A 13,118-nucleotide genomic window follows, 5' to 3' on the forward strand; every position below is an offset into this window, starting at 1 on the left:
AATATGTTATTTGAAATATTATTTTATTATTGTCTAGTATATTATCTAGACTAATAATAATATTGTTTGATGCATTGAAATTCTACGACACGTCAATTGTTTAATTTGTGAATTATTATTTATTCTTCTACCTCTTTGACAGTATGTTCTTTTCTAGTAAAATATATGGGATAGTATCTACATCATTTCATATATTAAAATTCTCTATGACATGTGATCTGTATAATTTATGAATTATAAATTTCGTTAGCTATTTGAGTATATTATTTTTTAGTATAATATCTAGAATAATATTAATATCGTTTGTTATATTAAAATTCTATAACACAAATTCTACAACACGTTCATTATATTAAATGTCTATAACACATAAATTCTACAACACGTTCATTTTATTAAAATTCTATAACACATAAATTCTACAACACGTTCATTTTATCACAGTAAATTCTATAAAACGTGCATTCTCCAATCTGACAACATATATTAATGATTCCCTGTATGGTGTAAGATTTTTCATTAAAACGGAGCTCATTATCGCAAGGGTTTAAAATGTGCGTCTCAATTAGCGCCCGAGGAATGCTTTAAAGCGATAATCTAATAAGCCCCATTAGGTTATCGTAACCTCCAGTTAGCTGCGTTAGCCAATCAAGCTCGAAAGTGCTAGTATTTCAGGAAGTCCCTACCGGAATCAGACCCCGGAATCGCGACGATACTTTCACTAGAGTGACGAAACGAGCTAACAATAAAATGCAGTCGCAGTCATTGTAAGTCACAGAACCGCTCATTATATATTAATAATCTTACGAGCCGAGCACGTTGTAAATTATGGAAGCTACAAAGAATTCATAATTTATGCGTAAATTAGCATCGTCTAGCGGAAGAAGCGAAATTTATAGGGCAACAGTTGGATTTTTCTGCCTCAGATTTATGTTTCCAGTTGCTACCGAGGAGCGCACGGGCAACCTGTTGCAGGATGCATCGCGGCGACTGTGTCTGAAAACATGTGCTCTACGAATACGCAACGTGTTTTTCGTGCGCGCACGCACGGGGCAACGATGTTAAATCCTGAATTCTGCTGTTAATAAATTCATCCCAGCAGATATTAGCGGGATTATGTATGTACGCCGAGGAATTCACTCCGAATTAAAATAGCGATTGAATGGCTTTCGAAATAAGAACTCCTTTTTGTTGGTATGTAATTTCTCACCGACGTGTACGGTCATTAATCAATGTGGTCAACGCGTAAACACAAAAATCTGTCCTTTCATAGAGGCGTTTTTACGCGAGTGCAGCGAAACCTGTGCATTGATTGTGACACGGATTGCGTATCATGGACTTAGACTTTCATTAATAAACAAATTGTGGATCAGATTTGGTCAATATTCCAATAAAATTTTATTGAAACAATGCTAAATTCTGCTGCAGATATTTTTATCTAAATGGAGGATTTATAACAATAAAACAGTTTGACTATTTCACGTATCTTTTGTCATTTATTATATCCATTTTCATTAAAAAGTAACTTTCGCTCGATTGTAGAAAAAATTCACTTTATGAAATTAGTATGATTTCTGAAAATATATTGTGTGTTTAAAATGTTTGATGTAACAAATAACCAACTGTAATACTATAACATTAAGTTATATATAAATTTAAATTTAATACTACAATATTAAGATATATATTATAACATTACATTTAAGTTGTATGCAAATGCAGTAGTCGTTTAGCTAGGATGTAAATTAAAAATTGTATTCAAACTTGAGATGAACTTCAACTTCATCTTGGCTCAAGATTCGCTCTTGAAATGACTCTTTGATAAACCGTCCAGCACGCACATCGCTAATTTTCCATTATACTTAGGAGCATGAGTTATCTCCCAGTTACGGATCAGTGTACAATATCTCGCAACACTCTCCTCAAGTCGTAATTAAACGAACCGCTAGAAAAATGAAGAAGGGAAACGTGTAATTCACTTTAACCGTTGCACCGGTCAGTGAATGAACTCTAATTAAACCACGCTATTTCGGTATAAGAAGATCGTCCTACACCACCGTAAACGATAGTATTTCATTACACTAATGTCTGTTTCACCATCAAATGCACCACTAATCTCGAACTAAATGTTCTTCGTGTAGAAAACTCATTTCGCTCGACGCAGACCGAGGTGAGATCGAGGAAACTTGATGAAATTGCTTACCTACTCGTATTAATAAAATTATTTCGCGCTATTTTTCCCTACGCGATTACATGTCAAAATGTAATCACCTGCATAATTACTGTGGTAAATAATCCTCAGATTTTAGCCTAGTACATTAGAAAGAGTTAGTTATGTTTGTTGATATGGTGCACGTATTTTTTCGTCATCGTTTTCTAGTTTATATTTTGACTACGTGTTCTATTGTATATTGCATTTCTTTTTTTGTACTGTATTAAATATTTTTTATTTTTCTTTTGTGTGGTGCATTTCTATTTTTACATTGTGTAGTATTTTTATACTACACAATTGTACTATTTTTCTATTTTTTACTCTTTATTTTTAACGTATATAGTATTTTTTTGTTTTGCATATTTTATTTGTTTCATGCAGTATCTTTCTATCTTTACTTTACGCAGTATATTTATATTTTTACTTCATTTAATATTTTCCTATTTTCTATTTTTACTTTATTTAGTATTTTTGTATTTTTCATTTTTTTTATTCTTACTTCATGTAGTAATTTTCTATTTTCTACTTTCTATTTTTAAATCACTTAATATTTTTCCATTTTCTATTTCCCATCTTTTATTCATGTAATACTTTTCTATTTCCCACTTTCTACTCTTGCTTAATCCAGTACTTTTCTATGCCACGAGACATAAAAATGTAATAAGAAAAACTGTAAAAGTATCCTAATTGCAATGTACAGAAATTCCGCGAAAATGTACATCGATGAAAGGAATCTGCAATAAAATCAACAGAAGACCGCAGATCCCAATGTGAAGCGTAAAAATAGTGCGTGTCAATTAAAAGAAACGGGAGTGAAATAGAAATGACTTCCTGCCTTTCACAGTTGTAATAGAATGTAAATAATATACGGATCAACTGAAATGCCTCGGATGTTTCTTCTGTTTCATGCTTCTGATCATTTATCATAAATACTTGAATTCCGCGGCCTAGTAATGCAGGGTCTGTTTTGCTGCAAAAAAAGAGAACTTTGCTAGAAAGTATGAGTACGCGTATGTAATTATACTTACAACTGGAACGGGGATTTTATGTATCTGATGATGGATGGCGTTGGCATAGACAAAAACCGATGACATTACTATTTTACTTTCACCGCAAGAAAATTTGTAGCTAACATTTATATTATATTTCATGCTATTTATTTACACAATACTGTATCATTAGAGAATTCATAATATGCATATGACAATGTCATAATTTATAAAACTACCTTATTTGCTACTTTTTCAATATATCCAAATATATTTCGTAATTTATTATATTCATTTTACTTTATATTTTGTATTATATTTTATGCTATTTATTATATTTATGTTAATAATATTTATCAATAGTATACCATATATTATAGCATTTATAATATTCATACGCCAATGTCATAATTTATGAAACTAGTTATCTGCTGCTTTTTCAATATTTTCAAATAAATTTTGTAGTTTATTATAATTATTGTACTATAAATTTTATATTATATTTTATAATATTCATAGAACAGGATCAAAGTTGGCCATTACCAATTGCTTGACCCGCATTCCACTTATAAATTGCTCGATTCGCGCGCACTTCTAATAACCCCTAAAATATAGTCGCCCTGTTATCAGTTAACCAGGTCCAGCAAAATTGATAGTAACCAGTTTCTCAAGCTACCTGGTCATTAGCAGGCAAAAGCGTGTCTCTCGGTGTGTCAAGTGCATACTTATGCACAGTACCGCACATAATTATGCGAACGGCTTTAACACGTTCCTTGCCAGCGTCACATGTATCTGACAATCATGATCTCGTAACTTCCGTAAGTAATGACAAATTAATTTCTTGCAAACTGTTATTCGACGCTAGAATTCGTGCCGAACGATATTTAAAAAACCGATTATTTATTACTTTACAGTTACGACACTATTTCAATCTTTACTCAGTATACTGTTCGCTAGCATACTATTCCATATTGTAATAAAATTTAATTATCCGCAGTTTTATTACTTAATACACTATCTAAGAGTAAAACACGAATTGAGTGTCTCTGGAATTACATTGACACATTATTCTTGTTCATTTTATTTCCGGTCTATCGTGACCCCAGTGGAGACTTGGACATTGCTTGAATAACGTTTTATTTAACTGTACTTTCGAATAAGATTTTTACGAATAAATTTGACTAAAATTTGATTCGAATATGTATCGAATAAATTTCTGTACTGAAATTTGATTTGAATGAAATTAAATACAATTAGATTCTTTGAATAAACATTGATTCGGATAATATTTCGAATAAATTGATGAAGAAAATTTTATTCGATATTCATATAACATATACCTATTTATTAATATTGTATAATATATACCTAAATTATTTTTGCGAATATTTAATCACAAGTTTTTAAAATTAAGAAATGTATATTTTTGTTTAGAATTTAAGGAACAATTGAAAAGAAAATTTACTGTATAATATCATTATAGAACAATGAATAGTAGCAGCAGAAAAATACAAGATTGAAATTCTACAGTTATTTTAACATTCGCAGCAAACATCTAATCAATTTTAATAACGTCGTTCGATAAAGTTCTCAACAAATTATAAAATTTCGTTTCCAAATTCATTTCATTACCACAGATTCGATTACGAATCTAACACATGATTCATGCGACGATGACAAGAAGATAACAAGGCGATAACTATGGTGCATGCAGCTCTGCTGTTTGTTAGGGAAGACATAAATGTTAGCATTGATATATCACTAGAATGACCTTGATACTGCGCCATTGCTACGTTACAACTGACACGTCAGAGAACTCGCCTAGATGGTAAAGTTATATTCTCTCTGCAACATCTTCCGGATTACATCTTGTAGTCGATAAAACAACAACAATTACAATTATATCTTCTCCAGAAAAGGAACATATTTCAGATCTTCGTTTACTTACTTTACAAACAATTTGAAACAAAAAAATATGAGAAATATATTACTTCGGAATATAAATTATAGTCGAAGATTATAGTGAAACTAAAGGTGTTCCAGGGCGCCTACGTCAATTATTTTTTAACGAGTCCCGCCGGGACGTAAATTGCAGCAGATTTACTGCTGAATGTCCAGAGATAATCTTTCTAGATCGTATTTCAGCCGGTACTTTCTAGTACACTGAAATGAAAACGCATTAAATCCTAAAGGTTATTCGTTTCCACTTAACTGTAGCTCGCGTATGCAACCACGATTATGCAGAAAAAAACCGTATACACAAATGTCAACGGTTACATCTTTCTGCAGACGATGGAAAACAATCGGTTATTATTTTTCCCCGTTGCAGTCATCGCGATCGAAAAGGCTAGGAGCTACGAAGAATGGATTTATAAATGTGTTAGTTCTCGTCGAGTGCAATTTATGCGATAGTATGCTGTACGTAATAAAATTTCTGATTAATGTTACTTCTACGGTTCAGTAATAGCAACACATTTGCTACCAGCGTTTTTAATAATAAATTTGTGCGAACTTACAGCTGTGCGTAATAATTTTAAATAACAACATGCTCTTTCGTGTGAAACATAAAATTATAGTTATCACGAAGCTGTCAAGCTGGCAGTGTATTTGTTAAGGTTTATTCATTAAATTTATAATTAATAGAATGGTATAAATAATATTGTTATAATAATGGTAACATCATTAATGGAATTATATAAATAATATTGTTATAATAATGATAATATTATTAATAGAATATTAGTAATAATATTATTGATGATACTTTCTCCTAATTCAAATGAGAATCTGTCAACAAATTTGCAAAGATAATGCCATTCAACTGCGGGATTAAAAATATCCCACCTTTCTGATATACGGTAATGCATGGTGGAACATTTTTAATTCCACCTCGTAGTATTGCAATAGCTGCATCTTTGCTCTGTTCACTCATAAACCCGGATGGCACGATGGGACTATTTAAGTTTCCTTCTATAAGCTTCAATTAAATTATTATTTATTTACGCTTCTATATGCCTCAATAAAAACATAAAAATTTTTCTTTAATTAAGAACGCGACAAAATTTCTGTGCAACATGCGACTATATTTGAAATCCTGTGCCTCAAGGCGTTAAACAATTTCCAAACACCGGTTCATTACTTCGAACTCGTTGAAATGATTGAGAACGATGATAAATGTTCATGAACAGATGCAGCAGCAAGTTGCAATTGATGAAGACAGATCTTATTTTACATAAAGCTCCGCGATCGAAGTTATTACAGCCCATTGGAATCGAGGCAGCAAAAACAGACGCGCGCAGCTCATTCTAAACGCCATTTCTCTTCATCACCTCGAACATCACAATTTTAGAAAATCGTCAGCAAATTGTTGCTATTCCATTGAACCGTGTGCGATTTGTAATTCGTGCAACTAATAGAAATCGCAAATAAGCCAAACGAAATACAAGGGGTTCGAAGATATTGGGTTGTTCGGAAAGTAATTTCGTTTTTTTTTTTTGTGAAAATGAAAGACAATTTTCGTATAATGAACAAATAGTTTATTAAATTTGATATTGGCCATTCTGTTCCCAGTAGCTTTAGCCATCTTTCTGGTAATAGCATGATTCCACGCTCATACAATTTTTGGTCTTTGCTGGCAAAAAACTGATCGAGGTGGTTTTTGACCTCCTCATTTGAAGTAAATATTTTACCGTATACAAAATTTTGTAGTGACCAGAACAAATAATAATCCGGAGGTGTCAGATCTGGAGAATAATCCGGAGAATCTGGAGTGGGTGTGGCATTGTATCCCATTCCAGCTGTAAAAGCTTTTGGCGAGTGATCAAACTTGTATGAGGTCTCGTATTATCTTCGTGGAACACTACACCTTTTCTGTTCATTAATTCTGGCCTTTTCTGTTGAAGTACATCATTCAGTTTGTCCAGCTGATGACAGTAGACTTCCGAATTAATTGTTGTGTTATCCGATAAAAACTCATAAAAACGATTCCTTTAAAAGCCCACCAAACAGACAGCATTACCCTTTCTCGATGGATATTGGCTTTGGAAATGCTTTGAGCCGGTTCATCTTCTTTGCTCCATGATTTCTTGCGTTTCACATTGTTATATGCAACCCGTTTTTCGTCCCCAGTAATGATGTGCTTCAAAAATAGATAATTTTCGTGACGTTTGACAAGCGAATCACAGACGCCAACGCAACGACACAAATTTCTCTCTGTGAGAACATGGGGAACTCATATATCGAGCCTTGAGGTTAAATCCAGGCCATTCAAGTGGTCATAAACAATTGGATTCGATTTTAACCTCTCACCGATCTCACGTGTTGTTATTCGCCGGTTGCATCAACTTATGCCTTTATCGTGACTTTAACAGCTTCAACCGGCCTTCCAGAACGCGGTGCATCTTCGACATTAAAATTGCCAGATCGAAATTTTGCAAACCACTTCTGGCACTGGCGTACTGTCAACACATCTCCATACACATCGACTAATTTCTTTCTGGCTTGAGTAGCATTTTTACCTTTTCTATAATAAAAAAGTAAAATATGACGAAAATGCTGCTTATTGCTCTCCATATTTAAAAGGGCACCAACCAAAAACTATTCCGTAGAATCAATTAGACTTTTTCACACACAAGCCTTGCGATATCAGCTCTCAAAACATATAATGATTATGCGGCTCAAGTGTGAAGTTGGGTGTAAAAAATACAATTAAATCCTCTGTCGAGAAAAACCGAAATTACTTTCCGAACAACCCAATAATTGCGGATCGAATTACGAGCGACGAAAGGCGGAACGTCACGGAGAAACTATACCGCAAACGCGGTGAAACCGCAGCGTCGGAAAATGTCCAACGCTGGCTTCGACTCCCGTCGTTCGATATTCGCAAATCGATCGACGATGAGAAAAATTACGGGCTTACCGATCACTTGTAACGGACTTTTTACACGCGAACGGACCCAATTACGGGAATCTCGCAGCAGCCATTTTATTGAGACGTGTCGCGGGAGCTACGGGCCACAGAATAATAAGAATCTGCATAACTTGATCCTCAAGATATCGCGGAAAGAAGTCGACGCCAGACCAACGGTATTTCAAACTGCGACCAGCATGACCACCGGAATATTTAACGAGGTTTCTCCGGTTTTATTGAAAATCATCTGTCCGGTGTAAAAAAAGAAAAATCGAGTCAATAGTAGGGTTTATGCCGATCAGAGGATCGTCACAGCAGATAGGAGACAGCTAACGAAGATCGGGCGAACGAGAAGCAGACGAGAGGAAACGAATAATGAGGAAATTTGTACGTCAAAGTATCCTGCGGCTGGACATCGACGACACTGGACAAGATAAAGACGATACCGTTCTGTAATTTGACCACAACGTGCTCGCGAAAGTGATGATTCTCTCGAAACAAATTTTTTAATAGTGCTCATATAATAACATAAACACTTGGCGTATCTATAATTTTTGTCATGAGACTTTTTAAATTCGTGGCATAGTGTTTATAAAACAATTAATTTGATATATGTAGATTATTTTCAAACTAGATACGATAATTTTCAGTGGCCTCCTTAGAGTCGATTGCACTCGAGTGCAAAGGGTTAAATTGTCTTATTCGAAACTGCATCAAATAAAAGAAGAAAAGCATTTGATACGTTTTATTTAATAAATATAAAGTTAATGACGGCCGAAAGAAACGAAGGGCACTGCGATTGGCCACCCCACAGTAACCGGCTCCAGTCCTCCGTTCGCAGATGCGTAAAGATACGCGCTTTGATTACGCCGATCGGATGAATCATTAAACCACGCCGCTGCCCGCGTAAACCAGCAAGATTTACGACCTTGAAAGGATCGAGAAGAGGAAATGTACCTGCCTAATTATTCCGCGCTGCTTTTAAGGCGATCCCACGAACGGCGCTGTTTATTTCCCTCGATTTCCGATTTTACGCGATCCTCCTGCTGCGTGGAAACTCGTAATCTCGGCCGATGGTAATCATGCTTCGTTCCGCGGAACGCTCGCCGAGTTTCTTGGATCGGCGACCGGGGCAGACGTAACATATGCTCGCGAATATCGATCAATACGGTATCTGATATTCGTTCCGTCTTTGATAGGTTCTTACAAAAGATACAGAACCTCGGACTTCCATTTCGTAATGTATTCGCTTCTAGTCGACTCATAGTGTGAGGTTCAATGGAAGAACACTGATAGACTGAAACTATTTATGCCATGCGTTTTTATACCAAAAGATATTAATGAATGCACGTAGAGTTTAATTTCTTTTATACGTACATATATGTATACATATCTCACGCTCATCTTTTTACCTATTTATTAATTTATATAGTATATACACATATTTTATATCTTTATATCTATCTTTTTTATTCCTCATTGTTAAAACCATTGTTATTATATCTATTTATTTATACAGCGCGTAGCCTAATTTTTTATTATTTACATTTGTTACATCTATTTTTTTCTTTGAACCCTCGCATAAGGCCGAAGGACTGTAATTACCCCCCCCCCCCCCCCCCGACGTTTTTTTTGTACCCGGGGGGGAACATGGTTTGATAAATAAATTTCAGTATCTACCGCTTTTAATAAATTTATCCATGTATTGGCAAGAATTGTGTTAGACATTGATTCCCAGTTTTCATTTGGTGTTACATTGTCAGAATTGTTTTGTGATAAATTTCATCTTTATGTGGTGTATTCAATGTTGTTGCACGTTTGAGGATATTAAATGGCTTATTACAGTATTTAATAATCTACACTGGTTTTTTATGATTATTTATTTATTTATTTATTTTTATGAAATTTTAAGAATAAACATCGAACAACAACACTATGATTTTTGTCTACGTTGCTTTAGGGAAGTTTAGCTATAGGGAAAATTTGTTTTTAAATATTAAAAAAAATTATGAAACGGTAGATCAACAATTATAAACCTATATATGTAGATTAACAAAAAGTTAAATTTAATATTATAATTTATACATTGTTTTATAGCAATACCTAGACTAGATTTATTTAACACTATTTCTATCAAATGGTGTCAAAAGACGCGTTTTAAATTTTAACTTCCAATTGTTCTCTATGTGTAATTTATTTCTCCACAATTGATTTTTTGACTTTTCCTAGAATAGTTGTTAAATTAATTCAGAAATATCACTTTCTTTCAGCTCATCTTGAATTCTAAGAATTTGCATATGGTATACATATTTCTATCACTGACACGTTAAGAATTTCATGATAGTGTTTAATTTTAAACGATTTTACATATAAATATTGACACCACTTTGCGACATAATATCGATTATAAACATATTAAAGAATCCCTATTTCAGTCGCAACGAAATATGCAGAAGTTGTTGCATAACTTTAATATTTGCTTGTTTTCCGGTATGTTGCATTTTAAAAAATGCAACAAAAAAATGAATAACGCTTCTTGTTCTCCAATTATGATAATGAATTTAATACACGTGAATTTTGTTTTTATAAATGTGTGTCTATGAAAATCACTGTAGTGCAACCAGTGGTACTGAATACAGAAAGAAGTTTATTAGAAAATTATTTTTATGATTTTGGTTATGCTAATAATATTACCATGTTCGGTTATCTTCTTAATAATAATAAAAAAGTGGAAAACATTATATTTCTTTATTATCGTTTTTATAAAAGTAAAACATGTGTATTCATATTTTGTAGATTGATAAACTATGCTAGGAATATCTAATAAATACGCATCAATATATCAATAAACGTACTGCTGTAATTATTTATATTTAATTGGCAATTTGAAATCCCGACAGTTTTAGCAATTATTAGGATTCAAACGCAAAGTTGTTAAAAAATACCTTCGAAATAATTATTGTTACGAATATGGATCGATATCTTCTGATATCGAGATATCGAGAGTTGCTTGTGACGTCGTTGCTTTGTAAATATCTCCTGAGCAACGATGTAACAAGAACAACTCAGACTTGGGAGAGACGTCGTGGTAAACGATCGAATATTAAGTTCCCTCTTTCCCGAATAAAGAGTTTTGTTGTTATTAAAGTCGTGACGTTATTATTCAATATGCCGAGACTGCGCTCACGCAACAATATATTCACAAAACCGGGATAGAAGTAACGTTATACTTCCTATGATTTATATCACAAAATATACTTCAATAAAAAAGTGTACTTAAAAAATTTCTCCGAGATATTTGTCAATAATATTAAGAATTTCGAACGAAAAAATCAGAAACCAGTTACTTTGTCTGGTTCAGTAGTTCCAGTGTCAAAGGCTGAAAATCAATTGAAATAAACGCGTAACTACTACCACAACAAACATCCGCAAGCCGGCCAATAACGAGCGCGAGCGTTGCGAAACCAAACTTTCGAAATCAGTCCGATATAAATCCCGCGTTTATTAACCGGTGCCGCGTAATAAATAGTTTAACGAGGCGTTCGTCCGATAAATTTTTCCGACGCTGGGTCTCTCTCGTTTAGATTTTACGCATGCCCGTGCACGAGCGTTCCTTCTCCTATCGTCGGCGCTCGTTACCTGAAAACGCGGGGAATACATAAAACTCGTTAATTAACGACGCGCGCGTTTCCAGGTATTCCGGCGGTCTTCCAGAACGAGGAACAGGATGCGTTTATATGCGAGCCAGGTGGAATCCGCGCGTGAAGGACCGCATCGGCGTCTGTCTGTGCATCGCCTTCGGCGAAAGTCGCTAATCTCGCCGAGGGAAACGGCCACGTAACTTTCCCCTGATCGGCCTGTTGCAATTTCGATCTACATACTAACACGTGTATTGCCGGGTCGGGGATCTCCGGCGCGGCTATCGACGTACCATCGTGATTCTTATGGTCACGAACCATTTTCTGATCGGGCCGACACGGTGCTCGGCGCACACCTCGCTCCGGCCTTTGTCGGTGCGCGCTGCACAATAATCCAGCGAGCGCGACGCGACGCCCAATCGGCCGAATCCCCGTAGATTCCGAAAAGGTGCAATCTTCGCTATGATTTAACCCCACCGACGACGAAATATGAACTCCGCCGATGTACAATTTTCATCGATTTAAGAACAGGCATTAAATGCATTAAATGCGTTAACCCGTTGAGGTCGTATATCTGCTCTCAGCCTCCAAAGCAATTCATTTTTTTTTTCATCTTCTATATTTTTACGTGAAATTAAAACATATTATTGTGTTACATATGTCTACACATTAAAACGGAGTTAATAAATTTTGTTTCTCTTTTTTTTAATGTTGTTAAATTGTTACTGTCCATGCGAAGAAAATTAATAATGACCAGCATGTCTTGTGTATTTTAATACGATCGCAAAGAGTTAACCTTAGCAAGGCGATGGTTGGGTCAATTTAGACAGGGAATATTTAAATCGTTTACTTATGCACAAAATTTTAGGTAGTTCAATAAAATAAATTACTGTTATATTAGGAGCAACAAGAATAATAGTAGGTCTGCGAGGAACGTCTTTGAAAATATATTTTTAAAAATGTCTGAACAGTGCTCAAAATTGTTGTAGATATTGTCAATAGTAGAGCTGTGATTATGATTCAACGTTAAAGGGTTAAAGAATTAAATATATTAAAGTATTAGAGGCGCCGTCATTTTGGAAATAGTTTCAGTCTGAGTTTTGTAGAATCGTTAATAAAGGATTAAATTCATTAAGGAATTATAAAAGCATAATCGCAGTTTGATAAGACTTTTGACTCTTTTGAAATGATGTTTGCAGTATATACATGTGTTTGGTGTTCGTTGGTAGTAACAAAATTGAAATTATATAATCTAATTATATGATTACATTTCATATTTCTTTCTAACACTATCAACGATTTAAGAACATATTTAATCTTAGTTTCATGGAAGAATCGGTGTACCACTATAATTACATTTTACACGATTT

At 34.3% G+C, this 13,118-nt stretch overlaps 1 protein-coding gene across 4 annotated transcripts in view; it reads right to left on the minus strand.

The window, feature by feature from the left end:
• Dgo (ankyrin repeat domain containing protein 6 diego) overlaps positions 1–13,118 on the minus strand; it is a 321,616-nt gene that overhangs the window by 159,523 nt on the left and 148,975 nt on the right. The gene's annotated exons all lie outside the window — the stretch shown is intronic.

This window comes from Augochlora pura, chromosome 11 (assembly GCF_028453695.1).
Source record: "Augochlora pura isolate Apur16 chromosome 11, APUR_v2.2.1, whole genome shotgun sequence".
NCBI lineage: Eukaryota > Metazoa > Arthropoda > Insecta > Hymenoptera > Halictidae > Augochlora > Augochlora pura.